Source organism: Cervus elaphus, chromosome 1, assembly GCF_910594005.1.
Source record: "Cervus elaphus chromosome 1, mCerEla1.1, whole genome shotgun sequence".
NCBI lineage: Eukaryota > Metazoa > Chordata > Mammalia > Artiodactyla > Cervidae > Cervus > Cervus elaphus.
In genome coordinates this window covers 49,309,044-49,334,875 of record NC_057815.1, presented here as the reverse complement: position 1 = coordinate 49,334,875, position 25,832 = coordinate 49,309,044, and the positions used below count along the sequence as shown (strand labels likewise).

General features: G+C 36.3%; 1 protein-coding gene across 13 annotated transcripts in view; it reads right to left on the bottom strand.

Annotated features, from left to right (window-relative positions):
* Positions 1–25,832, bottom strand: part of SOX6 (SRY-box transcription factor 6) — a 677,134-nt gene that overhangs the window by 599,057 nt on the left and 52,245 nt on the right. The window contains exon 1 of one of the 13 annotated variants that reach the window (XM_043902272.1): positions 5,857–6,253. The exons of the other annotated variants lie outside the window; for them this stretch is intronic. The gene's annotated coding sequence lies outside the window, so the exon portion shown is untranslated. Of the gene's footprint in view, positions 1–5,856; positions 6,254–25,832 lie in introns of those variants that run through there. 13 annotated transcript variants of the gene reach the window in all.

The following is a 25,832-nucleotide window of genomic DNA, read 5'->3' as shown; positions in this document are numbered from 1 at the left end:
TCCTAAAGATGATGCTGTGAAAGTGCTACACTCAGTATGCCAACATATTTGGAAAACTCAGCAGTGGTTCCAGGACTGGAAAAGGTCAGCTTTCATTTCAATCTCAAAGAAAGGCAATGCCAAAGAATGTTCAAACTACCATGGAATTACACTCATCTCACATGCTAGCAAAGTTATGCTGAAAATTCCCCAAGCTAGGCCTAAACAGTACATGAACTGTGAACTTCCAGATGTTCAAGCTGGTTTTAGAAAAGGCAGACATCCACTGGATCATAGAAAAAGCAAGTGCATTCCAGAAAAACATTTATTTCTGCTATATTGACTACACCAAAACCTTTGAATGTGTGGATCACAACAAACTCTGGAAAATTCTTAAAGAGATGGGAATACCAGACTACCTTACCTGTGTCCTGAGGAATCTGTATTCAGGTCAAGAAGCAACAGTTAGAATCTTACATGGAACAACGGACTGGTTCCAAATTGGGAAAGGCGTACGTCAAGGCTGTATACTGTCACCATGCTTATTTAACCTATATGCAGAGTGCATCACATGAAATGCCAGGCCAGATGAAACACAAGCTGGAATCAAGATTGGTGGGAGAAATATGAATAACTTCAGATACACAGATGACACCACCCTATGGCAGAAAGCAAAGAACAGTTAAGAGCCTCTTGATGAAAGTGAAAGAGGAGAATGAAAAAGTTGGCTTAAAACCTCACATTCAAAAAACGAAGATCGTGGCATCCGGTCCCATCACTTCATGGCAAGTAGATGGGGAAACAGTGGAAACAGTGAGAGAGCTTATTTTCTTGGGCTCCAAAATCACTACAGATGGTGACTGCAGCCATGAAATTAAAAGACGCTTGCTTTTTGGAAGAAAAGCTATGACCAACCTAGACAGCATATCAAAAAGCAGAAACATTACTTTGCCAACAAAGGTCTGTCTAGTCAAAGCTATGGTTTTTCCAGTAGTCATGTATGAATGTGAGAGCTGGACCATAAAGAAAGCTGAGCAATGAAGAATTTATGTTTTTGAACTGCGGTGTTAGAAAAGACTCTTGAGAGCCCTTGGACTGGAAGGGGGTCAAACCAGTCCATTGTAAAGGAAATCAGTCCTAAATATTCATTGGAAGGACTGATGCTGAAGCTGAAGCTCCAATACTTTCGCCACCTGATGCAAAGAACTGACTCCATAGAAAAGACCCTGATGCTGGGAAAGATCGAAGGCAGGAGGAGAACGGGACGACAGAGGATGAGATGGTTGGATGATATCACCGACTCGATGCACATGAGTTTGAGCAAACTCTTGGAGTTGGTGATGGACAGGGAAGCCTGGCAGTCCATGGGGTTGCAATATTTCGAACACAACTGAGCAACTGAACTAAATCTAAGAGCAAACTGCCTCCTGAACCTGACCCTCACTCCCTATCACCTCAAGATGAAGGACTCTACTGGTATTGACAGGAACAGTTCCACGTGCCAGGCATGAGACTAGTAAAGTATTATCTATCACACCTTCAACTAAAGCCTTAATGCCACCCTCCTTTCCTCCTTCTACAAAGACTCTATCATTGGAACCTTTATCAACAAACCTATAGCCATAGTACTAATGTCTATGCAGCTGCAAAAAAGGGAGTGGTGTCTGCAGAAGACTTAAGATGAGTATTGACTAGTTAGGGATTATATTTAACCTAAACCAGAAGCCAAGATATGTCAATGTCTTTATAAAACAGTGATTTCCATAATGATGGTGTTTGGCCTGTACATTGCTGAGCCTTAGTGCATTAGCTTTCAGACACTAAATACATCATCACTAGGATCTTCCTAAGAATGAATATGAAAAAGAACATTTTGCAGTCTAGTGAAAATATCTAGCAGATGATGGTCTCCTTAAATTTATCTGCAAAACTGATACAGTTCTTTAGCAGTAGACTACTCATTCTCCAGGTAAATTCAGGCCAGACATGGTCTAGCAAAAAATCTATTATATGCACCCATGCTTAAAAAAATCAAATAAGTAAACTGCTTATTTCTTTTTTTAAAAAAAGCATGTGATACTGTTAAAAAACTGGTATTAAATGCTAAATAAAAACTTTAATTTTAAATGTGATTTTAATTATAAATGTATATAATCTATATACATGTATATAAATGTATATAATGTATTTATACACTTATAATCATAAGTATATAATTATAAATGTATATTTATAATTAAGTTTTATAATTATATAAAAAATTTAATTATAAATGTGACAACATTGGGAATGCTACAATCCAGGCATTATCTCATTCTTCCAGTTGTAAAAATTGCCAAATGTTGATTTAGAAGGCCATTTATTTTAAGGAACCTGATGGACAAGTCTATAACCAAGGAACAACTCACCCTGAAAAAGGCACTGTGAATCAGACATCTGTTAATATCTTGTTTTCTCAAAATACTTAGGTAAGTTGTTTCCATTACTTTAATCTAGAACCTGATCCAAGCGTGTTTCAATATCTGCAAGTTAGATTTGCAAATGCTATTTTCCATCATGCCGACATACCGTTATTCTCCAGATCACCCTCACAGGAGGGGACTGTTATCAATTGTCAAAGCACAACAGGGGGGTCACATCAAAGGTCACATTTGTTTTGTTCACCGGCCCAGACACAATGTTTTCATTACCCTTAATAAAAACAGAAGCTAGTAATAAACATAACATTGAAATAACATCTCTCTCCCTTCATGTGCAATAACTTCACACATTAGACCCAAATCTGCTGCTAGCTATAGTAGTAGCAAGCTTATTTTGCGTATTAGCCATAAAAATAATGGTATAAACCATAACTTCACAAGCAAAGTTCTAAATGTTAAGTTAAACAGTTGATTTTTTAAAAACCTCCTAAAACAAACCTATCCTACAGAATTTAGCAAGGAAAAAATTCTTGAGCACTTTAATCAACAGTGTGACTAAGAATTTTAATAGCTCCAGAAACAGCAAATCAAGAAGACTTCAGAATCAGATATGCAACTCCACTTAAATTCTGTTGAGCTAAAACAGAAATATTACCTAATCTGAACATAACATGAACAAAAACACTAATTTTTAAAGTAACCTCAATGCTCTGTACCCTTAGAATTCAAAAGTTTGTTCAGCAAACATTATTTTAAAGACTGTGATGAACTCAGTGGAGTATTTTTTTAGCATCAAGGACCTGACTGGTAAATGACGGCTAATACTATATTTATATTACCAATAGTTAGTCTAGTAATTCCACTTCTGAAAAGGTACAGTACTTTATTTCCAAATCAAGAGCAATCTACACACATATACTTGCTGCTACAAGAAAATGCTTTAAAAATTAATTTGGTAGAAATGTTAATTGAGCACTTACTAATAAATCAAGAAATGTCAATTATTACAGAACACTTTATCTCAAAAGCATGTTCTTTTTATTTTTTTAATATAAATTTATTTATTTTAATTGGAAGCTAATTACTTTACAATATTGTAGTGGTTTTGCCATAAGCATGTTCTTTTTAGTAGCACATTCCTGCAATACTAGGAACTGAAATTAATGAACCAAAGTTGAATGAACATGCAACTTCCTAGAATATATTTACTGTGAAGACCAATATATACCAGCACATATTTTTGCCCAAAGTCTAACTATCACATCCTTTTTCAAGTTAGACAAACTCTGAGCCTCTCTTTAAAATGTGAATGGCTATGCTATATCTTTTCATTTCCAATCATAAAAATCTCAGCTTAATTTCCTTTCAGTTCTCAACACTGATGGTTTTAGTAATAACATCACAGATCAAAGAGGAAAAATTCTGCTAGCTAACATACAGAAGTTTCATAAAATAAAATTTTTTGTTAAGCTCTATACTAGCCCGAACTCCTGGTTTGGGCTGTCTTCAACTCTTCATGCCAAGGATATTCAAAATTAATATATCCAGGCATAAACTGATCCTAAATTATATAAACGTTTTTGTAGGTTTAAGTTTCAGGATATAATTCCCTCCATAACACCTCATACGATCAAAAAAACAATTATTATGATTCAGCTAATAATGGTTCACACCCATATAGCACTTAGTATATGACTGGCACTCTCCTAAAACTATATTACATATATCACATTACATATATCAAAACAACTATTTTATTTTACTTTAGAGACAAAGAAATTGAAGCAAGAGAGTTCAAGATCATATCTCCCTTTCCCTCTACCACACACGCCTTTCATCATTAGAATACTATGTTTTTAAGGTTTAAAAAAACAAAAATTCATAACACTGTGGACATTAACTGTGTCGTTAAGCTAGAATTTATGTAGAAAATAGCACAGTAAAAAATAAAAAATTCTCACTAACAATTAACTAGCATTAAGGAAGTATTCAACTTTTAAGATAAATTTGTTAAAGAAAGAGCCTACACTAGAATTAAGGTGTTCTCTTCATTTTATATCAAGCTCAATTTGACTTTTCTTTGATACAGTGATTCACAACTTCTGCTTCTAACAATATTGAAGTAATAACCCTAATGCCCTAAATAACTAGAAACTGAAATATATAAAACTCTGATTTTTTCAGAAACTGGACAATAAAAGGTGCAGGACTATCATTTCTGAGAAGAGAGAAACAAATGAGGTGAGCCTATGATTGCTCCTAAAGTCTTTAGGTCACAGTACAGATGGGGGATCCCAAATAAGAGCCCAGAGGTCTAGCTGAGCTAAAGAAACAAAGGTTAAAGATCACAAGGCCAGAGTTAACAGGGAAGAGTACTTTAAAAAGAAGAATGCTACACAGAGAAACAGATTCAGGGATATGCAGAGATCTGCATTTAGGTTAGAAGAAATTACCCTACTCTGCAAAAGTAACTACTGTGAAACAAGGCTGAAAATGTATGAAGCCCAGGCAGGGCCGACAACAGTTTGTATTTCCACCAGCTACAAAGGAAAGACCTCATAATACACAGACACTGAAAAAAGTCATCAAAAAAGTCTCATCAAGTAGTTGACCAAAAACATGCTGCCTTACTCAAAAAGCTTAAAAGCAAGTCTCATTTGACTAATTCCAAGTAACTGTATGTGCCAGACACATCAAATTCATTTAAAGGAATTATTATTTAATTATTATTTTAGGAATATTATTTAAAGGAATAAAACAAAATCTAACATTCAATATCATAAAATTCTTAATGTTCATCATTCAATCAAACATTACCGGCCACACAAAATGTTAGTGAAAGAGATTAATGAAGATCTAAATAAATAGAAAGATATCCATGTTCATGGGTTGTAAGACAATATTATTATATGGCAATATTTCCCAAATGGATCTACAGATTCAATACAATCCTTATCAAAATACAATGGCCATTTCTGCAGAAATGGGAAAGCAGACCCAAATCACAAGGAACCCTTAATATCCAAAACAATCTTGGAAAAGAACTAAGATGAACTCACACTTCCCAAAGTTACAGTAATCAAATTAACTACAAAGTTACAGTAGTACAAAATTCACTACAAAGTTACAGTAATCAAAACAGTGTGGTGCTGGCATAAAGGTAAATGTAACAGAAAATGAGAGCCTAGATATAAACCTACGCAGCTATGGTCAACTGATCTTTAACAAGGGTACCAAGATTCTTGGGGAAAGGATAGTCTCTTCAACAAATGCTGCTGGAAACCAGGATACTCACATGTAAAATGCCTTGCTCACACCATATAGAAAAAGAAAATTAAGAACTAAACAAAGAACTAAGCTAAAAACTAAAGAACTAAAATTATAAAATTCTTAAAAGAAAACACAGAGGTAAATATTCATGGGGCTTCCCAAGTGATGCTAGCAGTAAAGAACCTACCTGACAATGCAGTAGACCTAAGAGAGAGGGGTTCGATCACTGGGCTGGGAAGATCCCCTGGAGGATGACATGGCAACCCATTCCAGTATTCTTGCCTAGAGAATCCCAAAGACAGAGGAGCCTGGTGGGCTACAATCCATAGGATTGCAAAGAGTCATACACGACTGAAGCGACATAACACAAATATTCATAACTTTGGATTAGGCAGCGTTTTTTTAGATATGTACCGAAAGTACTGATACAAGTAACAAAAGAAAGAATATATACATTGGACTTCATCAAAATTTACAGTTGTATATCAGAGAACACCATAAAGTAAGTAAAAACCCAAAGATGGAGAAAAACATTTGCAAATAGTATGTCTTGCTGTTATTCAGTTGCTAAGTCATGTCCAATTATCTGCAACCCCAGGGACCCTGCAGCACTTCAGGCTTCTCTGTCCTCACTATCTCCTGGAGTTTCCTGAAACTCATGTCCATTGAGTTGGTGATGCCATCCAACCATCTCATCCTCTGTTACCCCCTTCTCCTTCTGCCCTCAATCTTTCTCAGAATCAGGGTTTTTTTCATTGAGGAGAGACTTCACATCAGGTGACCAAAGTATTGGAGCTTCAGAGTCACCATCAGTCCTTCCAGTGAATGTTCAGGGTTGATTACCTTTAGGATAGACTAGTTTGATCTCCTTGCTGTCCAAGGGATTCTCAAGAGTCTTCTTCAGCACAATTCAACAGCTTCAAATCTTTAGTGCCTAGCCTTCTTTATGGTCTAACTCTTGCATCTGTACCTGACTACTGGAAAAACCACAGCTTTGACTATACAAACTTTTCTCAGAAAATATGTCTAATTGGGGCTTCCCTTGTGGTTCAGCTGGTAAAGAATTTGCCTGAAATGTGGGAGACCTGGGTTTGATCCCTGGGTTGGGAGGATCCCCTGGAGAAGGGAAAGGCTACCCGCTCCAATATCCTGGTCAGGAGAATTCCATAGACTGTATTGTCCATGGGATAACAAAGAATCAGACATGACTGAGCGACTTTCACTTTCATGTCTAACTGAGGTCTAACACCCACAATACAGACTTCCCAAGTGGTGCTAGTGATAAAGAAACTGCCTGCCAATGCAGGAGATGTAAAAGACGCAGGTTTGATCCCTGGGTCAGGAAGATCCCCTGAAGAAGGGCATGGCAACCCCACTCCAGTATTCTTGCCTGGAAAGGAGCCTGGCAGGCTACAGTCCATAGGGTCACACAGAGTTGGACATGACTGAAGCAACTTAGCACTCACGCCAGTATTCCTGCCTGGAAAACCCCATGGACAAAGGAGCCTGGAGGGCTATAGTCCATGGGGTTGCAAAGATTCAAACATGACTTAGTGACCGAGCACAATATATTTTTAAAAATTTTCACAACTCAAAAAAGAAAAGACAGATCAATTATTATATTTTTACAACTGAACAAAGAAAAGACAAGACAATTTTAACATGAGGAAAAGATTTGAACAGATATTTCTGAAAGAAAACATACAAATGGCTAATAGGCTTATGAAAAGATGCCCAACATCATTATTCATTAGAAAAATACAAGTCAACACCACAATGAATAAGCAGACAATAACAAGTGTTGATGAGGATGCAGAGAAAATGGAACCCTCATACACTGCTGATGGAATGTAAAATGGTTCAGCCACTGTGGGAGAGAAAAAAAAAACACTGCAGTTCCTGTTACAATAAACACAGAATTAACATACAACCCAGCAATTCCACTCCCAGGTATAGTCTCAAAAACACTAAGAACAGATGTTCAAAAAAAAAACTTATACATAAATGCTCACAGCAGTAGCCAAAAGGTAGAAACAACCCAAATGTCCATCAACTGATAAGTAAGTAAATAAATTAAGGTATAGACATACAATAGAATGGGCTTCCTTGGTGGCTCAGACAGTAAAGAATCTACCTGCAACGCGGGAGATCTGGGTTCAACCCCTGGGTAGGGAAGATCCCTCTGGAGAAGGAAATGGCTACTCACTCCAGGATTCTTGCCTGGAGAATTCTATGGACAGAGGAATGAGCCTGGTGGGCTAAGTCCATGGGGTCACAAAGAGCTGGACACAACTGAGCAACTAACACACACACACACACACACACACACACACATATAATAGAATATTCATGCTCAGTCACTTCAGTCATGTCCGACTCTTTGCAACCCCATGGACTGTAGCCTGCTAGGCTCCTCTGTCCATAGGATTTCCCAGGCAAGAATACTGGAGTGGGTTGCCCTTTCCTCCTCCAGGGGATCTTCCCGACCCAGGGATTGACCCTGCATCTCCATTCAGCCATAAAAACAGATGAAGTATTGATATGTGCTACAACATGGATAAACATAGAAAATATGCTTAACAAAAGAAGCCAGATACAAAGGTCACATTGTATGATGCTATTTACATGAAATATTTAGAGTATGAAAATTCATAAAGACAGAAGGATTAGTGATTGCCAGTGGCTGGAAGGAGGGATAAATAGTGACTGTTTAAAAGTTATAGTTTTACTTTTGGAGTGATGAAAATGTTCTGGAACTAGACAGCAGTTCTAGTTGATGGTTGGTCAACATGATGCCACTGAATTATACACTTGAAATTGCTAATTTACATTATATAAATATTACTACAATAACTTCAAAAGCTTTAAAAAATTACAAGCTTGTGAAGAAACAGTAAAATATGACCCATAGCCAGATAAAAAATCAATTCATAGAAACAGATCCAGTAATGACAGAGATGATGAAATTAGGAGATAAGGATGTTAAAACAGCTATTAAAATGTGCTCCATATGTTCTAAAAATATAGAGAAAAACATGAACATGTTCAGAAGAAAAATAGAATGTATTATAAAGATGCATAACATCTAGAGAGGGAAAATATCTGAAACAAAAAACACTGAATTGGATTAATAGTTGAAGACACAGCAATAGAAATAAATTATTTTAAAGCTGAAGCACCCAGAGAAAAGAAGAATTTAGAAAACAAAGCATCAGTAGTCTAGCATGTATGTAAGTGTAATCTCAAAAGAGAAGTGAAATAGTAAGAAATTCAGCCCAAGGTTTAAAATTTTGAAAACATACTATAAACTCATAGAGCCAAGATGTTTAACAAAGTACAAGCAGAAGAAACATAAAGAAACCACATTTAAAAGGCAAATGATACATCAATAAAATTACTGCAAAACAGTGATAAAGAGGGCATCCTAAAAGCCGTGGAAGGGATAACATAATAAACATAGGTGTGGGGTGGAAGTGATAGCAGACTCTTCATTAGAAGCTATGCAAGCTCCAAAACCATGAAGTAACACCTTTATAATGGGGGTGCGTAGGAAGCCACCAACATAGAATCCTACGAAAAATACCTTTATAACATGAAGGTTAAAAAAGACTTTTTCAGGCAAAAAAAAAAAAAAAAGGCGGGGGCAGGGGAGCAACACAGATCTGCACTACAAGAAACATTAAATGAAGTTCCTCAGATAGAAGAAACAAAATACCAGATAGCAATCTGTATTTACAAAAGAAATGAATAATGCAAGAAACTGTAACTATATGGATTACTTTAATAAAACATTTCACAATTTGTAGTTTCTTCAAAAGATAGCTGTGAACAGTGGGGGAGGGAGTGAGTGGGATGAATGGAGAAAGTAGCATCAATATATATATACACTATTGTGTGTAAAATGGATAGTTAGTGAGGAGTTACTGTATAACACAGGAAGCCCAGTGATAACCTAGAGAGATGGGATGGGGGAAGGCAGGGAGGCGCAAGAGGGACAGAATATATATATAATTATGGCCGATTCACACTGATGTATGGCAGGAACAAACACAACATTGCAAAAAAAACTTTTTTTAATTTTTAAGAAAAGATAGCTGTGAACAATTGCAAAAAACGAAACCTCAAATTTAGCTCACATACATAAAAATAAAGTTGAATGAACCTAATATGGATCTAAATATATAAAGAAAACTGTAAAACTTCTACAGAAAATCTAGGAGAAAAATCTTTCTAAACTTAGTGAAGAAAAATCTTGTAAAATCATATACCATAAAAGAAAAAAACTGACATACTGGGTTTCATCATAATTTAAAACTTCTGCTTTTGGAAAGACATCGATGGAAAATGAAAAGACAAACCTCACCTGGGAGAAATATTTGTACTTTAACATATACCAGATTAAGGACTTGTGTCTAGAATTAAAAAAAAAAATTCAGTTTAATTATAAATAGGCAAAGCATTTTTAAAAATATTGTTCCAAAGAGATACAGATGACAAATAAGCACATGAAAAAATTCTCAAAACAATTTGGGAAATACAAATTTAAAACTCAATGAACCTACTAGAATTACTAAGAAAAACATTTAAACTGACAATTCCGAGTGCTGGTGAGGTTATGGAACAATGGAACCCATAAACTATTGATGGAAATACAGAAAAACTGTGGCCATTTTGGGAAAATCTTTGGCAGTTTCTTACAAAGTTAAACATTCAATTACAATCATAATCCAACATAGTAATCCCATTCTTAGGTATTTACCCCAAAGAGATGAAAACATACGCCCACACAAAAACTTCTTTGTAAATAGTTAGAGCAGCTTTACTTATAATCACCATAAAACTAGAAACAACAAAATGATGATCATCTAGTGATGAAAAAACAAACTGTGGCATACCATGCAACGGAATCCAACTCAGCAAAAGAAAGAAACAAATTACTGTTACCTGAAACCACACAGATAAATCTCATTCACATTATGCTAGATGAAAGAAGCCAGACAGGAAAGGCCATGTATTGTGTGATTCCACTTATATTACAGGGTAGAAGTGGTAAGTTTATAAAGACAGAAATCTGATCAAGTGATTGTCAGGGTGGAAGGTAGCAAGGGATTGACTAAAGGCGGGCATGGAAGAAATTTGGGGATGATGAAAATATTATGTATCTTAGGTTTGGAGGTAGTTACACGATGTATATGTTTATAAAAATTCATAGAACTGTATATGTTTAAAAGGTGAATTTTAGTATATGTAAATTACATCTCGATAAATCTGAAATTTAAAAAAACTGACAGCCTAAAGCAAAAATAACTGAACAGCATATGGTGGGGTTTTGGACATATGTAAAAGTAAGATGTATGGCAAAATAATTTTCACAAAGGACAGGAGGGAAGAAATAGAAGTAAGCTGCTGCAGTCACATATGGTTCTTACTCTATGCATCACATAAAACAATATCATTTAAAGTAGACAGTGTGGATCACAACAAACTGTGGAATATTCTTAAAGAGATGGGAATACCAGACTACCTTACTTGTCTCTGAGGAACCTGTATGCAGATCAAAAAGCAACAGTTTGAACCTTACACGTAACAAAGGACTGGTTCAAAATTGGGAAAAGAGGACGTCAAGGCTATATACTGTCACCCTGCTTATTTAATTTATATGCAGAGTACATCATGCGAAATGCCAGGCTGGATGAAGCACAAGCTGGAATCAAGACTGTAGGAGAAATATCAATAACCTCAGATATGCAGGTGACACCACCCTTATAACAGAGAGCAAAGAGGAACTAAAGAGCCTCTTGATAAATGTGAAAGAGGAGAGTGAAAAAGCTGACTTAAAACTCAACATTCAAAAAACTAAGATCATGGCATCTGGTCCTATCACTTCATGGCAAATAGATGGGGGAAAAGTAGAGACGGTGACAGATTTTATTTACTTGGACTCCAAAATCACTGCAGACGGTGAATGCAGCCATGAAATTAAAAGATACTTGCTCCTTGGAAGGAAAGCTATGACAAACTTATATAGTGCATTAAAAAGCAGAGACATCACTTTGCCAACAAAGGTCCATATAGTCAAAACTATGGTTTTTCCCAGGAGTCATGTACAGATGTGAGAGTTGGACCATAAAGACAGCTGAGTGCCAAAGAACTGATGCTTTTTTAAAAAATTATTGTTTTAAATTTTACATTTATTTTTCAGTGAAGGATAAGTGCTTCACCGAATTGTGTTGGTTTCTGGCAAACATCAATATGAATTAGCCATAGGTATACATATGTCCCCTCCCTCTTTTGAATCGTGGTGCTGGGGAAGACTCTTGAAGAGTCCCTTGGACTGCAAGGAGATCAAGCCAATCAATCTTAAAGGAAATCAACCCTGAGGATTCATTGGAAGGACTGATGCTAAAGCTGAAGCTCCAATACTTTGGTCACCTGATGCGAAAATTAGACTCATTGGAAAAGACGCTGATGCTGGGAAAGACTGAGGGCCTGAGGAGAAGGGGGCGGAAGAGGATGAGATGGTTGGATGGCATAACCAACTCAACGGACATGAGTTTAAGCAAACTCCAGGAGATAGTGAAGGAGAGGGAAGCCTGGACTGCTACAGTCTGTGGGGTCACAAATAGTCGGACACTAAACAACAACAAAGACTGTAACAAATTAAAGACATATAGATAAACTGGAAAGTCTGAGTCTTTTCACCTTTGGAGTTGTGGTGGGAGGAGAGGAGTGAGGAAGGGCAGGGCCCAGCACAAGCCGGGCAGTGCAGGCAGGGAGCAAGGATGTACTGGACAGCCTTTTCCGGCCAGGAAGATCAAGGATGGGCCCATACCAGAACTCCTGCAGTCCCTCCCTCCCTGGGTCCCTGGCCTTTCAGGGCTGGGGATGAGTCACCTCACCAGAGATGGTACAAAGTTCCTGACCTGTGCCCTCCTAGGAAGGTATATATTTTTGGCACCACTGGAAATAATGGCCTCCATGAGAAGCGTATTTGGGGAATGACTGTGCGCCCTAGGCTAGGACTGCACTGTAAGCCCTGATGCCCTCCTCACTTGAAGAAAGTGTAGGGCAGAAGGTGTCCTAATCCCCGGGCAGAGGGAATGTAGTGTTGCCCACAGAGTCTAGCTCACTGACCATAACTCCCCACTGCCAAAGTTCTTTTGGTGGCACTTTGGGGCCAAATTTTCATGCTACTTGCATTTTATCAGTAGTTTTTATAGTATTATAAGAAAAAGTAATGACAAAAAATTTTAAGTGGGATCTCCAGAATGTTAGTTTCTATTACTGTGATCTCAGTGGTGTCTTTACGGACTGCTTATAGACAGGCTTGAGAGAAGACATAATTAAGATCCTCACACATCTTGCAGCCCAGAAGTCTTTCCTACCCAACCCCAACAATATGCCTGAGGTACAGCAATAACATCTTTTATCTGTGACGCAGATGCAACTAAAAGTAACAAGTCAAGCTTTCAAACAAACAAAAAAAAGATATATATATAGTAAACCTTAGAACAATTATTAACAGAAAAAAATTACAGCTAATTAGATAACAGTGGAGATAAAATGGACTCTTTTTTTAATCATTTTTTAAATACTCTATAAATAGAATATTTTTTAAGTAAATGAAACCCATCCATATAGATAATTACATTAAATATAAATGGTCTAAGCATGCTAAATGAAAAGCAAAGATGTTCAAATTGAATAAAAACTAAGACCCAACTATGTGTCATCTACAAGTAATCCACTTTTTTTCTTTAAGTGCTACTGCTGCTAAGTCACATCAGTCGTATCCGACTCTGTGCGACCCCACAGATGGCAGCCCACCAGACTCCTCCGTCCCTGGGATTCTCCAGGCAAGAACACTGGAGTGGGTTGCCATTTCCTTCTCCAAAGCATAAAAGTGAAAAGTGAAAGTGAGTCGCTCAGTCATGTCTGACTCTTAGCGACCCCATGGACTGCAGCCTACCAGGCTCCTCCATCCATGGGATTTTCCAGGCAAGAGTACTGGAGTGGGGTGTCATTGCCTTCTCCGTTTCTTTAAGTAACCCACTTTAAAATAGAATCACACCAAGTAACAGTCTCCTATTTGCCATATATGCCATAATATTTATAAATATGGGGTTAAACAGAAAGCAATATCACAAAAATAATTTTAACATGAGAAATTTATTCAAAACCAAAATTGATCAAATAGAGTATATTTTATGCATTTCACAGTTAACAATTCAAAGTGTTTTCTATAAATATTCTAGACCATTTTAATCAATGTGCAGTGTACATTTTTCTTACATTCCTATAAGCTATAACTTTCATTTTCTCAATTTTGTATACTTCACTGACACTTGAATATTATATGCAGAGAAAAATCATTGCAGTGACACCTAAAACTTTCTCCAGTACTGAAAATGAAAACTTTAATATATAATACATGGCCCAAAATAAATTAGTACTTTTCAACAAATTATAAGCAAAACAGATATTTATATGCTCTTAAAAATCTCTTTAATCATAAAATCCATTGAGCTAAAATAAAAAACAGGAAATACATGCTCATAACTGACATTTTACAAATGAAGTTCACTGTAAAAACTTAACTGTGGGATGAAAATTCTCCAGACCAAAAGTGAAATTTATGTAATTTACAAAGAGCAGTTTATTTACTGCTCTCTACCCCCAAAAAAGGCATGCAATCAAAATAAATCTCACTCTATGAGTTAGTGTGGAAGTTTGGTTTTATCTATTCATACTTGGGAATTTACTAGTCTAGTCAAATCAATAAGATTGAGTCAATCATTTATACATACAACAATGATTAATGCCTTCCACACAAAAAAAGTAATTTTTCTAAACATTTAGTAACACGATGTTGCTATCCATGCATTTTACAAAGAAACATGTGTTTTATGTAGCCCTGTTTGGGGAGTTACAGAAGAGTGAGGTTCAGGTCTCTCAGAAAACCAAAGTTTTTTGTTTTTTTCTTTAAAAATAGCTTTATATAGTATTCCTAAAAGTTATAAATTAAAACCCAAAATTTCAGAATGAGATCCCCTGTGCTATAAACAATTATAGCCTACTCTGGGCTGACACACCTAAGTAAAAGTGATTTGGTAAAATCATAAGTTGTTTTGTTGTTTAGTTGCTAAGCCATGTCTAACTCTTTGTGACTCCATGGACTATAGCCTACCAGGCCCCTCTGTCCATCGGACTTCCCAGGCAAGAATACTGGAGTTGGGTAGCCATTTCCTTCTCCAGGGGATCTTCCTGACCCAGGGATCAAACCCAAGTCTCCTTCATTGGCAGGCAGATTCTTTACCACTGAGCCACCAGGGAAGCCCAAACATCATAGGACTATGACACAATTAGAAAACTGGAAATTAGTATGTCATTGTATAATACCTAGAGCTCCATTGGTCAAGAATCCACCTGCAGTGCAGGAGATCTCAGTTCAATTCCTGGGTCAGGAAGATCTGCTGGAGAACAGATAGGCTACCCACTCCAATATTCTTGGACTTCCCTTGTTGCTCAGCTGGTAAAGAATCTGCCTGCAATGAGGGAGACCTGAGTTCGATCCCTGGATTTGGAAGATCCCCTGGAGAAGGGAAAGGCTACCTACTGCAGTATTCTGGCCTAGAGATTCAAAGGACTGTATAGTCCATGGGGTCACAAAGAGTCGGACATGACTCAGTGATTTTCACTTTCACTATTTAGAAGAAAATAAAAATATTTGATATCAAATTATTTGAGAAATAAAACTATATCCATGGGGATCGTCTTACACAATAATTGTTATATTTCATAATAAAAATAACAATTATTTAACAGCAGTGTAAACAAAAGGATTAAAAATCTGTACTTTATTTTTTATTAATTTATTTTTTCATTGAAGGACAATTGCTTTATAGAATTTTGTTGTTTTCTGTCAAACCTCGACATGAATCAGCCATAGGCATACATGTATCCCCTCCTTTATGAAGCTCCCTCCCACCCCCCACCCCATCCCGCCCCTCTAGATTGATACAGAGTCCCTGTTTGAGTTTCCTGAGCCATACAGCAAATTCCCTTTGGCTATCTATTTTAAATATGGTTATGTAAGTTTCCATGTTACTCTTCATACATCTCACCCTCTCCTCCCCTCTCCCCATGTCCATAAGTCTATTCTGTACATCTGTTTCTCCATTGCTGCCCTGTAAATAAATTCTTCAGTACCATTTTTCTAGACTCCGCATATATGTGTTAAAATACTATATTTATCTTTCTATTTCTGAGTCACTTCATTCTGTATAATATGTTCTAGGTTCATCCATCTCATCAGAACTGACTCAAATGTGTTCGTTTTTATGGCTAAGTAATATTCTATTGTGTATATGTACCACTACTTCTTTATCCATTCATCTGTGGATGGGTATCTATGTTGCTTCCATGTTCTAGCTATTGTAAATAGTGCTGCAATGAACAATGGGATACATGTGTCTTTTTCAATTTTGGTTTCCTCAGGGTATATGCCTAGAAGTGGGATTGCTGGGTCATATGGTAGTTTTATTCCTAGTTTTTTAAGGAATCTCTATACCATCTTCCACAGTGGCTGTATCACTTTACATTCCCACCAGTAGTGCAAGAGCATTCCCTTTTCTCCACATCCTCTCCAGCATTTATTGTTTGTAGACTTTTTGATGATGGTCATTCTGACTGGTTTAGGTAATATCTCATTGTAGCTTTGATTTGCATTTCTCTAATAATGAGCGATGTTGAGCATCTTTTCATGTGTTTGTTAGCCATCTGTATGTCTTCTTTGAAGAAATGTCTGTTTAGGTCTTTTTTCCCACTTATTGCATAAGCTGGAATCAAGATTGCTGGGAGAAATATCAATAATCTCAGATACACAGATGACACCAGCCTTACGGCAGAAAGTGAAGACTAAAGAGCCTCTTGATGAAGGTGAAAGAAGAGAGTGAAAAAGTTGGCTTAAAGCTCAACATTCAGAAAACTAAGATCATGGCATCTGGTCTCATCACCTCATGGCAAACAGATGGGGAAACAGTGGAAACAGTGGCTGACTTTATTTTTCTGGGCTCCAAAATCACTGCAGATGGTGATTGCAGCCATGAAATTAAAAGACGCTTACTCCTTGGAAGGAAAGCTATGACCAACCTAGACAGCATATTAAAAAGCAGAGACATTACTTTGCCAACAAAGGTCCATCTAGTCAAGGCTATGGTTTTTCCAGTGGTCATGTATGGATGTGAGAGTTGGACTGTGAAGAAAGCTGAGCAATGAAGAATTGATGCTTTTGAACTGTGGTGTTGGAGAAGACTCTTGAGAGTCCCTCGGACCGCAAGAAGATACAACCAGTCCATCCTAAAGGAGATCGTCCTGGTTGTTCATTGGAAGAACTGATGCTGAAGCTGAAACACCAATACTTTGGCCACCTCATGCGAAGAGCTGACTCATTTGAAAAGACACTGATGCTGGGAAAGATTGAGGACAGGAGGAGAAGAGGACGACAGAGGATGAGAAGGTTGGACGGCATCACCGACTCAATGGACATGGGTTTGGGTGGACTCCGGGAGTTGGTGATGGACAGGGAGGCCTGGCGTGCTGTGGTTCATGGAGTCACAAAGAGTCAGACACGACTGAGTGACTGAACTGAACTGATTGGGCTGTTTGCTTTTCTGGCATTGAGTTGTATGAGCTGCTTGTATAGTTTGGAAATTAATCCTTTGTCAGTTGTTTCATTTGCTATTATTTTCACCCATTCTAAGGGCTGTCTTTTCACCTTGCTTATAGTTTCCCTTGCTGTGCAAAAACTTTTAAGTTTAATCAGGACCCACTTGTTTACTTTTGTTTTTATTTCTGTTCCTCTAGGAGGTGGGTCATAGAGGATCTTGTTTTATGTCATCGAGTGTTCTGCCTATGTATTCCTCTAAGAGTTTTATAGTTTCTGCTATTACATTTATGTCTTTAATCCATTTTGAATTTATCTTTGTGTATGGTGTTAGGAAGTGGTCTAATTTCTTTCTTTTACATGTAGCTGTCCAGTTTTCCCAGCACCATTTATTGAAGAGGCTGTCTTTGTCACATTGTATATTCTTGCCTCCTTTGTCAAAAATAAGATACCCATAGTGCATGGGTTTATTTCTGGGCTTTCCATCTTGTTCCATTGGCCTGTGTATCTGTTTTTGTGCCAGTACCATACTGTCTTGATTACTGTAGCTTTGTAGTATAATCTGAAGTCAGGAAGGTTGATTCCTCCAGCTCCATTCTTCTTTCTCAAGATTGCCTTGAGGTTTGGGGTCTTTTGTGTTTCCAAATGAATTGTGAAATTTTTTGTTCTAGTTCTGTGAAAACTGCCATTGGTAATTTGATAGGGATTGCACTGAATCTGTAGATTGGGTTTAGTAGTATAGTCATTTTCACAATATTGATTCTTCCTACCCAGGAACATGGAATATCTCTCCAACTGTTTACGTCATCTTTGATTTCTTTCATTAGTGTCTTATAATTTTCTGTGTATAGTTCTTTTGTCTCCTTGGGTAACTTTATTCCTAGATATTTAATTCTTTTTGTTGCAGTGGTGAATGGGATTGATTCCTTAATTTCTATTTCTGATTTTTCATTGTTAGTACATAGAAACCCAAGTGATTTCTGTGTATTGATTTCGTATCCTGCAACTTTGCTAAATTCACTGATTAGCCCTAGTAATTTTCTAATACTATCCTTAGGGTTTTTATGTACAGTATCATGTCATCTGCAAACAGTGAGTGCTTTATTTCTTCTTTTCCCATCTGGATTCCTTTTACTTCTTTTTCTTCTGTGATTGCTGTAGCTAGGACTTCCAGAACTATGTTGAATAACAATGGTGAAAGTGGACACCCTTGTCTTCTTCCTGATCTTAGGGGAATGCTTTCAGTTTTTCACCATTGAGAATAATGTTTGCTGTAGGCTTATCATACATGGCCTTTACTATGTTGAGGTAGGTTCTTTCTATGCCCATTTTTTGAAGAGTTTTAATCATAAATGGGTGATGAATTTTGTCAAAGGCTTTTTCTGCAGCTATTGAGATGATCATATCATTTTTATCTTTCATTTGTTAATATAATGTATCACATTGATTGATTTTGTATATTAAAGAATCCTTGCATTCCTGGAATAAACCCAATTTGATCATGGTTTATGAGCTTTTTGATGTGTTGCTGAATTCTGTTTGTTAAAAATTTTGTTGAGGATTTTCGTATCTATGTTCATCAGTGATACTGGCCTGTAGTTTTCTTTTTCTGTGTTGTCTTTGTCTGGTTTTGGTATCAGGGTGATGGTGGCCTCGTAGAATGAGTTTGGAAATGTTCCTTCCTCTGCAGTTTTTTGAAAGAGTTTTAGAAGGATAGGCGTTAGCTCTTCTCTAAATGCTTGATAGAATTCTCCTGTGAAGCCATCTAGTCCTAGGCTTTTGTTTTTGGGAGCCTTTTGATCACAACTTCAATTTCAGTGCTTGTTATTGGGCTGTTCATGATTTCTACTTCTTCCTGGTTCAGTCTTGGAAAATTGAACTTTTCTAAGAATTTATTTCTTCCAGGTTATCCATTTTATTGCCATATAGGTGGTCATAAAAGTCTCTTATAATCCTTTGTGTTTCTACATTGTCTGTTGTAACCTCTCCTTTTTCATTTCTAATTTTGTTGATTTTATTCTTCTCTCTTTTTTCTTGATGAGTCTGGCTAAAGGTTTGTCAATTTTGTTTGTCTTCTCAAAGAACCAGCTTTTAGTTTTATTAATCTTTACTATTGTTTCTTCATTTCTTTTTGATTTATTTCTTTTCAGATCTTTATGACTTCTTTCCTTCTACTAATTTGGGGTTTTTTTGGTTTCTCTTTTTCCAATTGTTTTAGGTGTAAAGTTAGGTTGTCTATTCAGTGCTTTTCTTGTTTCTTGACATAGGGTTGTATTGCTATAAACTTCCCTCTTAGAACTGCTTTTGCTGCATCCCATAGGTTTTGAGGTGTCATGTTTTCATTGTCATTTGTTTCTAGAAATTTTTTGATTTCCCTTTTGATTTTTTTCCATATCCTGTTGGTTATTTTTAAACGTGTTGTTTAATCTCCATATGTTTGTGTTTCTTATAGTTTTTTTCTTGTAATTGATATCTAGTCTCATAGCATTGTGGTTGGAGAAGATGCTTGATACGATTTCAATTTTCTTAAATTTACTGAGGTTTGATTTGTGACCCAAGATGTGGTCTATCCTGGAGAATGGTCCTTGTGCATTTGAGAAGAAGGTGTATTCTTCTGCAGTTGGATGTAATGTCCTGAAGATATCAATGAGATCCATCTCATCTAATTATCATTTAATATTTGTGTTTCCTTATTAATTTTCTGTTTGGATGATCTGTCCCTTGGTGTGAGTGGGGTGTTAAAGTCTCCTACTATTTTTGTGTTGCTGTCAATTTCTCCTTTTATGTCTGTTACTGTTTGTCTTATGTATTGAGGTGCTCCTATGTTGGGTGCATAGATATTTACAATTGCTATGTCTTCCTCTTGGATTGATCCCTTGATCATTATGCAGTGGCTTTCCTTATCTCTTGTAATTGTCTTTAAGGTCTATTTTGTCTGATATGAAGATTGCTACTCCAGCTTTCTTTTGCTTCCTATTTGCATGGAATATATTTTTCCATCCTCTCACTTTCAGTCTATATGTGTCTTTAGGTCTGAACTGGGTTTCTTTTAGACAGCATATATATGAATCTCGTTTTTGTATCCATTCAGCCAGTCTATGTCTTTTGCTTGGAGCACTTAATCCATTTACATTTAAAGTAATTATTGATATATATGTTCCTATTGCCATTTTCTTAATTGTTTGGGGTTGATTTTGTACAACTTTTTTCTTCTCTTGTAATTCTTGACTATATAAGTCCGTTTAACATTTGTTGTAAAGCTAGTTTTTTGGTAGTGAATTCTCTTAACTTTTGCTTGTCTGAAAAGCTTTTTATTTCTCCATCAATTTTGAATGAGATCCTTCCCGGGTACAGTAATCTTGGTTGTAGATTTTTCCTTTTCAGTACTTTAAATATATCCTTCCATTCCCTTCTGGCCTGCAGAGCTTCTGCTGAAAGATAAGCTGTTAAGCGTATGGCATTCCTTGTATGTTACTTGTTGTTCCTCCCTTGCTGCCTTTAATATTCTTTCTTTGTGTTTAGTCTTTGTTAGTTTGATTAGTATGTGTCTTGGTATGTTTCTCCTTGAGTTTATCCTGTATGGGACTCTTTGTATCTCTTAGACTTGAATGACTATTTCCTTCTCCATCATGGGAAAATTTTCAACTATAAACGCTTCAAAAATTATCTCATACCCTTTCTTTTTCTCTTCTTCTTCTGGGGCCCCTATAATTCGAATGTTGGTGTATTTGATATTGTCACAGAGGTCTCTGAGACTATCCTCAGTAATTTTCATTCTTTTTACTTTATTTTGCTCTTCACAAGTTACTTCCACCATTTTATCTTCCAGCTCACTGATTCATTCTTCTGCTTCAGATATTCTGTTATTGATTCCTCCTAGAGTATTTTTAATTTCAGTAATTGTGTTGTTTGTCTCTGTTTGTTTATTCTTTAATTCTTCTAGGTCTTTGTTAATTTATTCTTGCATTTTCTCCATTTTGTTTTCAAGGTTTTTGATCATCTTTACTAATATTATTCTGAATTCTTTTTCAGGTAGTGTGCCTACTCCCTCTTCATTTATTTGGATTTCTGTGTTTCTAGTTTGTTCCTTCATTTGTGTAGTATTTCTCTGCCTTTTCTTACTTCATTTTTTTAGCTTATTGTGTTTGAGGTCTCCTTTCCCCAAGCTTCAAGGTTGAATTCTTTCTTCTTTTTGGTTTCTGACCTCCTAAGGTTGGTCCAGTGGTTTGTGTAAGCTTCATATAGGATGAGATTGGTGCTAAGTTTTTGTTTGTTTTTCCTCTGATGGGCAAGGCTGAATGAGGTGGTAATCCTGTCTGCTGATGATTGGGTTTGTATTTTTGTTTTGTTTGTTGTTTAGATGAGGCATCCTGCACAGGGTACTACTGGTGGTTGGGTGATGCCAGGTCTTGTATTCAAGTGGTTTCCTTTGCGCGAGTTCTCACTATTTGATACTCCCTAGGGTTACTTATCTGGTAGTCTAGGGTCTTAGAGTCAGTGCCTCCACTCCAAAGGTTCAGGGCTTGATTTTGTGGAGACTCCAGTTAGATGGACAGAGTGCATGGAGTGGGAGAAACCAGGGAGATAGGTGGTGGGGAGACACCACTGGGTCCTGGTAAACTCCAAGCAACAGCTCCAATTCCTCCCGAGGACTTCAGCCCTTGGGAGACACTCCTGCCTGTGATCACTGAAGGGAACCAAATGAATGCTGGTGCTTGGCCTCTTCAGACCAGAAGATATAAGCCAGTTAGCCTACTGGGGTGGCCAGCCACCCTGGTTTGCCTGGGACTCAAAAGCCTGTACTTTGAACCTAGGAATTTATCATCTTCAAAAATATTTTAACTTATCAACTTTCCTTTTATTAACTAACCTATCTGTAAAAGGAAGACACTTAATGACATTTTAAAACATAAGTGTGTAAATGGTTACAATACAGAATCCACATCTCCCAATGGAGACTGTATCTTTAAAGAGGCATTAATCCAAGACCATCTGATGTAGACTGGTGCCTCTAATTCAAAGCAGAGTCAGGATAAAATTAACAGTAAATAAAATGGCAAAGTCATAAAGACAAGATAGTAAAGTTTCATTGCTGACTTGCAGCAGAAGGATGAACTCTATTATTCAGGTCCTTTACTTGTCCTAAATTCTAACGCCATTTCATCAAGGATCTTATCTAAAAAATAAGTAACAAACCACTTTCTGTCAATGGACTAACTAGCAGATACCTTTGACTTTTAAATATAATACATATGTTACAGAGTATTTGAACTGTCTCAGTGTGGTAAACAAGGCTGAGTGAGGTGGTACTCATCCCATTCAAAACAGAATTGGTCACAGGGTAGTTTTGTCCCTGTAGTTTTAAGAGAAGAGACAATAAGTATAATGATAGTCATCATCAAAGTTTCCTGTGAAATGTCACATGCAACCCTACTTATATTAGTCCCAATACTATCCAACAGGAAGAAAAAGAATTGAGCCACTGTGAACTAACAGCAAATAAAAGTACTTAAACCCCTGCAATGACAGGTTTCTCAAAATTATACCATGTTAATGCTCAGTGTAAATGTCATACCCCTGTTAGTTTTCAGTCTAGGAGAGTAATGCATCAACCAAACACACACACACACACATACCAGGATAATATGGGATTTATCATTCTGTCCAATCAATCTAAGGCTTTTTTTCTCCTTCCTTCTTCCTTCACATCCTATCTTCCTTTGCTCTTTCAGCAACTGTTGACTATCTACCAGGCACAGTATTAAAAGGCAGGGACATCATTTTGCTGACAAAGGTCCATGTAGTCAAAATTATGGTTTTTCCAGTAGTCACGTATGGATGTGAGAGACCATAAAGAAGGCTGATAACTGAAGAATTCATGCTTTTGAATTGTGGCACTGGAGAAGACACTTGAGAGAGTCCTCTGGACTGCAAGGAGATCAAAGCAGTCAATTCTAAAGGAAATCAACCCTGAATATTCTTTGGAAGAACTAGTGCTGAAGCTGAAGCTCCAGTACTTTGGTCACCTGACGTGAAGAGCTGACTCATTGGAAAAGACCCTGATTCTGGGAAAGACTGAAGGCAAAAGGAGAAGGGGACAGCGGAGGATAAGATAGTTAGATAGCATCACTGACTCAATGGACATAAGTTTGAGAAAACTGCGGGAGATAATGGAGGAGAGAGAAGTCTGGCATGCTGCAATCCTTAGGGTCTCAAAGAGTCAGACATGACTTAGCAACCAAATAACAACCAGGCACACAGCAACAACAGTGCTATGTACCAGGTTAGAAAAGTTAAGAAGTTGTAGTCCCTGCCTTTACATTACTTACAGTTGGATTTTGTTCCAAAAGCAGTAATTCTGGAAGCTAACTGCATATAGTGTATGGTCTAAGGCTTTAAGGTCATTTTCACAGGAATAACCAAAACTATCCTTACTCTTTTAACAACTGAACTGTACCATAAATGTTAAGGATTTCTGAAAATATGAAGCAGTCATAAACATATTAACTTTCCTTTGCACTTCTACTTCCTATAAACTATTAAAATTCAAACTAAATCTTTCAAGAAAGAGGTCAGTCTGAACTGTTCCAATAAACCTACATGTGATGAATGCAGAAAGGGGGAGGGTGAGAAAAGCAAAGAAAAAAACCTTTTGTACCTGCCAAATCCAGCAGTTGTGTGATCTCTTAAAAAATCAGTTGTTCTGCACGTAGTGATATAATGATGGGGGGAAAGTAATTATAATTAGGTGTCTATTTTGATTCCTCTCTCCATAGTATCAGTATTGAATGTCATTTGATTTTGGCAAAAGATAAGGTCACTGACTGCTTAAAAGATGTGCAGGATTACTTCTCTGAATGTTTCACATGGAAATATCTAAAAATGGAAAACATCTCAATCTTAACCACATACTAGCTAGCAGGATAATTTGAAAAATTCCACAACTAAAAATAAATATATAAATAAACAAACAAACAGAATCCATGTTACCAATAACATTTTAAAAATTCAACAATCTTCAAAAGAAAATAATTTTTTAACTTACACATTAAAAAAATGACAATGCTATGAAAACTCATTAAATCTTCCAGTGTGTGCATTTATTGAATTTAAATTACTACTAATTAGCTGATCATCAACCAAGATAATAACTATATTTCTTTTCTTAAATTATTTTTGCTCAGGTATGATGGATAATTTAAGCAGGTAGATGTTTTTCTTAAATAAAATATAATGTCATTATTATTACATATAGAGTCTTAAACATAAAAAATTTTGCCAGAAGAATTTCTCATATCCCAAAGTTAAATCACTTTTAAAAGTGGAGATATAATGAACATATTAATAAACAAAGTGCCTTCCACCATGTGCTCCTGACTAGCTAAGTAAAATTACAAATAAATTTATATTTACCAATAATTCAATAATGTGTTTCACTAATTCTATATCCAGATGGGCTTTTTAATATACATATCTCCTCAAGATTCTGATCATGATATCTTAATCAGAAAAAATTGACATAGTACTTCCATGTTTTTTACATTTATATTTTTATGTAAAATAAAAATGAATCAAATTTTATTATGTTTGCTTCAAAATGAGAATATACACAAAGGAATATCATTGCTCTCAATTATATTCTACAGTATCTTATACCTCAAGCATCTAACAAAAGGTCGTTAAATGAATATATAATCATCACTGGAAACAGATTATTTAGCAATAGGTTCAAATAGCCAGAATGGCTGAGGATATTAGTCAATCATAATTATCAGATATTCATCATAGTCATAGCATAAAAATGAGAAAAAAAAGTCAAAAGCACTGAAATTGCCCATATTCAAATCAACAACACTCTCCAGCCATTGGTTAAACCTGACTGAAATAAATGGAACTATGGCTGAAAAATATACCAAGTAGCTAGATATTCTAAAAACTACCTTCAATGCTGCTGTGACTCATTTTTTCTCAGCATACATATTTTTCAAATTGCCTCCCATAAAAAAGAGTACTTCAATTACATCTCTTGGCCCAAATATTAAAAACAAAGAGTAACTATGCCATCCTCTTTAAAGGTTTGGATCAAATACAACCACAGAATCACATGCAAAAATGACCATAAAAACATACATTAGTAATCTAGGACAAGCATTTCTAACATTTTCTGTTGATTAATATATTTAACATTTCAGATTAAAGTATCTACTATCAAGCCCCATAATATGGCTCTGCTTTCAGCAAATAACATTTTATCCTAATCATAAACTTACTGTCATTCAAATTGCTGCTAATATTTAAACATTATTGTTCTTGCACTTTGTTTCATTGCCTTTTGCATACAATAAAAAGCACAGGAAGTTAATTCACAAAATATAGAATGCTTACAAATTTTATTCTATAGATAAACAAATTCATAGGCTTCAGCTATGAGTGCTCCTAAGACCAGGAATTTCTGACTTTATTCTCCAAGCTTTCACTATTCTTATATACCACCAACA